Here is a 5,517-nt window from a genome sequence, read left to right as displayed (position 1 = left end):
AAATTTTGGTTTGTTTAAAAGTAAAAAAATTGCTCACTTGAACTCGGGTCAACCCAATATTCGACTCGCCTGTTTGCGTGCTTAATCCATTAGCATCAAGTTTTCCTGATAAAATAGAGAAGGTAACTTCGCATAAATAATAAATTTAGTTTTATCTCTATTAAAGTTGAATTTATAACTTATCACAAAGAAATTCTGGAAAGTCCCCCACTTTCAGGCTCCCTTTATGCCTTCAAAATAATTGTTCTGGCCTTGCAAAGATAGTATTATTTAAATTTTAAAAAGTTATCTGTTAAGACCTTTATTATTGCTAGTATGATCAAGTCTTATGTAGTGATATTCTTCAAGAATAATATGGGCTTCAAATGAGTCTTTCAAGTTTTTTCTGTTGATTTGAGTCTCGAGTGTGTTACTTTAAACAGGTATTTGTCAATCAATAACATCTACAGCGTAGTCTTCCAGATACATAGCTTCAAACCATAACTGGTTCCAGTGGTCCAGCTACTATTTGCGTAGTTGGTTAACTGCATATATATTAAATTCTAGGTTTCAGGTTATCGCGTTGAGTGAGCCAACAAGTGTGAGTGACATGAAGGCCCTGGTCTATTGGCAATTTTCAAATCATAAATTCACCACCTTTTTTTTTCTCGCAATGTGTTACGTTATGAATCAAGTGGTTTCACCAAAACTACAAAAGCGTGTTATGCAATGAATCAAGTGGTTTCTCTAAAACTACAAAATTCGCATCTAAAATTTCTACTTAATGTTACCCAAGAGGTTAAAGAAAACATTTTACAAGAAGGTAAATCTCATATGATAATATATATATATATATATATATATATATATATATATATATATATATATTCATTCATAAAATTGCTACAGCATTGCCAATAAAGGTATTTAACGACCATATAAGTAAGATGCAGATGTTGTCAAATCCACATTAGAGCCACCATATAACAATGGCATGCGTGTTGTTGAGTAAGACGCTACAGGCATCTTTGAAGGCAGTATAGTGAGGGATGCTTCGGAGTTTAGTACTTGAATCACTTGTCTCATTGATGGGCGAAGTTTTGAGTCAGGATGTACGCACCATAATCCAATGATTATTAAACGCTTGACTTCATCTTCATCAAATTCTAACCCTAGACGCGGATCAACTGCTTCGAAAATGGACCCAGCCCCATAAAGCTCCCAAACCCATTCCGGTAACCATGTTTTCTTTTCATGTGCGTTGTAGTCAATGGCTTTTCTCCCACATACTATTTCGAATGCAACAACACCGAAGCTAAACACATCTGTTTCTTTGCTTGCCTTGCCTGTCACTACAGATTCGGGAGCCATATAACCCAAGGTGCTGGCCAAAAGTGTTGTTTGGGAGCCTTTCTCATGGTCAACCAACTTGGCTAACCCAAAATCACCAAGCTTTGCATTGAAATTTGAGTGCAGCATCACGTTACTAGATTTGATATCTCTATGCAAAACACACTACTCCAAGTCTTCATGTAGATATAATAAAAACAGAAGCCAAACCGATAGCAATTTTGTACCTTGTTCCCCACGTCAACAAGCTCTTTCCCTTGAAAAGATGTGAGTCTAAGCTTCCGTTTTCCATATACTCGTAAACAAGCAGAAGTTCTCCTTTCTCATGGCACCAACCGATGAGCTGCACCAGATTTTTGTGCCTCAGCCGACTAATGATCCTGACTTCCGATGCATACTCCTTCATTCCCTGTTTGGAAGTCTTTGACACCCTTTTGACTGCTGCATATGAGCTCAAATCTTTCAAATACCCTTTATAGACTCCTCCAAAACCTCCCTGCCCAAGCTTCTCGTTCTCTGCAAAGTCAGTGGTTGCCTAAGCTAATTCAAGGTAAGAGAATCTTCTTGGACCGGTGGTGCCCATCTCAAAGTCATGGTTCATTTCCATAGAAAACCCAACTTCCTCGGCTTCATCACGATCTTTTTTCTTCTTCCTCCAAAACACGAGTGCAAGAATAACAAAAAGTGTGATTAGAACCAATACTCCAGCTGTTAATCCCACCACAAGCCCGATCTTGTTTCCTGGCCCATCGTTTTCATTAACTTGTATATTAGTACTACTAAACATCTAAGATGTTACAGTGTTCCGATCAAGCAATTCAGAACTTGCAGCTGTAAACCCAAAAACAACCTTTTCAGGCAACTCATCCCGGAGATCAACTTTGTATCTTATTGTGTCACACCCCGACCATGACGGAAACGTCGGGGCGCAACCTATTATTCATCGCACACGACACTATTAAGTGACAATATTTAATCAACTCATTTAAATTCATAAAAACACAAAGAGTCACATAACTTGTTCATACAATAACCGAATTCAAATCATAGTAAATAATCTATTGTTCGTTTTGCTAATATCCTAATAGTCTCGATAACGTTTTTTCTTCAAGTCCTCGAGTCAACCTAAAGTCAAACCTGTAACATTGCATAAATAGATTTTGTCAACACAAAGGTTGGTGAGCAATTTCATAGTTTTTGAACAATAGATATATAATATGATATTCCACAACTTGTATACAAAACAATAAATAATAGCAACAATTTAGATAAATGAAATCGTTAATAAGAATACATTAACGACACCTTTCTATAAGGGGATGCCAAATGTACTCGAATTTTGTATGAAATCGTTAATAAGAATACATTAACGACACCTTTCTATAAGGGGATGCCAGATATACTCGGATTTTGTGAATCAACCATCCAAAAGCGGTAAACACATTAGCACTTAAGCATATAACACCAAATCGAGCATTTATTTAAGAAAAGTATACAATAAAGTTTGTGGTTTAAGACTCAAGTATAAATCATTTGAATTTGAATAAGTTTGCAATGTCACCCCCAAATTATAAAAGAGTGAAAACAGGGGATGAAAGTACTCACGTTCAAGTAATAAACTTGAAAGATTTGATGATTTGGAGATTAACCATAACGATGAGTTTAACGAACGAAGCCTAAAGGAGAAGAAGTCTTGTATTATAAAAGTTGTCTTGGAATTCTTTAAATGATAAGAAATGTAAACAATTTAAAGTTTAAGGTTTAAAATGTAAATATTTAAGAAATTATAATAATAGTTCTTTAAAAATGTAAGTTTGCTCGAAACCAGGTTAAAGTATCTAGCCCTTAATTTTACTCAACCTATGTTAAGTAATAAGGTGGGTAAAAATGCAAGAAAGCAAGTCCCTTTATAATATAGATACTAAAACGGGTTTTAACGAGTGTTCGGGTGGTCGGTTCGGGTCTGTGTGACTTGACCAAACCCAAAGTCAACTTTCCCAAAATAATAAATGTATGAGATAACTCAATAAATCTTAAAGAGACTTAACCAAGTATGTAGTTCTATTGTTTTAGAACTAACAACGTCCGTTAAGCGAGTGTTCGGTTTAATCGGTCCAAACTTTGTTATAAGATCAAGTTGGATTCAACATTCCGAGTACTTTGGAAAATAATTAAAATCAGTTTATAAAGTATTTTTAAAGAAATATATAAGCTTTAATGGTTAAAAACACACTTGTGTGTCTTAAGCGCGTAAACTTGGTTTAGTTCGGTTTGGTTCGGTTTTTATCTTGGAATAAGGCCAAGAATGGTTACCACATATCCAAACATCATAGAACTTGTAAAATAATTTATAAATAATAATACCAAAGTTTTACATACAAAAAGTCAACAACAAAGTCTTTAAACGAAAATTCGGTTTCCGGTTCGGATCTTGTTTCGAGATAAGACCGAGGTTAGATTCTACAAACCCATAACCATGGAACTAATTAAAATGATTTTAGAAACTCAAATCTTACATAAAACATGTTTATACAACTATTTAAACAAACTAGTAAACAAGAGTTCGGCTTCCGGTTTGGAGCTATTTACGGAATAACTGAGGCTAGTCTCTACAAACCCACAACCATGGAACTCAAAATGTAAAATAGAACTAAGATGAGCAGAAGTTAAACAAGTATAACAAGTTTGATGGTTAGATGCGGAAATGTATATAATCAAGGACTACTACGAGTCCTCCATGTAGCTTTGTCTTATGGGCCGGACACTTAACCGACCGAGACCGGAGAAATGCCCACCGAAGGTACAAAGGGTGCTATTATATATATGTTGTATAACATTCTTCAAGTATAAATAAGTGTTAACAAGTTGATTATAATGTAAGACTATGGTCAGTTTGACTTTGGAAAGTCAAACTGCCAAAAAATATGAAGAACGCCTTTGAATGCTTGAGAATTGAAAGAGAAAGAGATGAACGAGCAGGAATTAATGAAGGGGATATGGGTGTATATATAGGGTGGGTTGAAAGGGTCAAGCATGGGGTGTGATATCAAGGTTTGCATGCAAGAGGGGTCAAGACAAGTCACAAAACAACAAAAAAAAAAGGTGGGGCTGCTGGTCTGCTGCTGGTCTGCACGTCGGTTCGCGTCCGGAAGCTCGTTTTTAATGTATCTTGAGCGTTTTAAGTCCGTCTTCGAATCCGTAAAAGGGGTTTTTCAAATTAGACAAGCGGGAATGTTTCAGTAACATAAAATCCAATATTTTATATATTTGAAATGTTCGGGATATAAATCGGGTCGGTTTACAACATAAAAATAAATACAAAATAATACAATTTGACCCGAAATCGAGGGATGTCACATATTGCACCGTCTTGAGATACGGTATTGTTGAGGAAACCAGTGAAGGAAACAGTAAGAGTATTGAAATCCGAGTTGTACTGAATCCAAACTCGACACTCTTTTCCAGTTGACAGGTCATTAAGCCATCTAGTTTGAATAATAGAAGCATGAGAGTTAACGTTGATACCGACATGACCATATTCAGAACGGCTTTCCCAAGTGTTGCAATAAGGATCAAACTCTACCCAAACATACGGATCAGAGATACCATTGGTATCTAACTGATCAGGAGGCATAGCACTACGTATCGAAGAACTATTCTGAGCAAGGAAGAATATGAAGCCATCATCTAGATGATGTTGCTTAGCTGGGTCAGATAACTTTATAAATGAGAAACTGGTAAAAAAGCTGGCTAGCTCACCAGAGCTTTTGTCCCAAAGATGAAGCCGTTCTGTATATGTCACCCGCCCAACGACCATGTCACTTCTATTTTATGGGGTTACTTGAATTGCGTCTTCAGAGACATAAGCTCCACCATCTAATAAGAACATATCCTTATCATTTGGACTGATGTTTGTATAATGGAAGGAGACCGAAACTACTTAAGGGATTAAGATAAGACGGAAGGAAGCTAAGATGGTCATGATTTAGCAGGAAACTTGCTAAAGAATTTGTGAATATTTTGATAAGTTCTTGGCAACTACCATAGATATGAACCAGAGACTTTTATTGACCGTATAAGGAAGGTGTTTTAAGTAGAATTCTCTAAGGGTGGGGGGAGTGGTTCCTAAGCCATCTCACATCTCTAACCAATTTCTTTCTTGCACGTCAACGTCACATTATTTAATCC

At 36.2% G+C, this 5,517-nt stretch overlaps 1 pseudogene; it reads right to left on the bottom strand.

The window, feature by feature from the left end:
• Positions 1 to 906: 906 nt before the first annotated feature.
• LOC143547331 (L-type lectin-domain containing receptor kinase IX.1-like) lies at positions 907 to 5,311 on the bottom strand (annotated as a pseudogene).
• Between the last annotated feature and the right edge of the window lie 206 nt (positions 5,312 to 5,517).

Source organism: Bidens hawaiensis, unplaced genomic scaffold (assembly GCF_021521415.1).
Source record: "Bidens hawaiensis isolate Kalapana, Puna unplaced genomic scaffold, B.hawaiensis_p1.1 tig00014712_1, whole genome shotgun sequence".
Taxonomy (NCBI): domain Eukaryota; kingdom Viridiplantae; phylum Streptophyta; class Magnoliopsida; order Asterales; family Asteraceae; genus Bidens; species Bidens hawaiensis.
The sequence above is the reverse complement of the archived record's forward strand: the minus strand, read 5'-3'. Positions and strand labels throughout refer to the sequence as shown.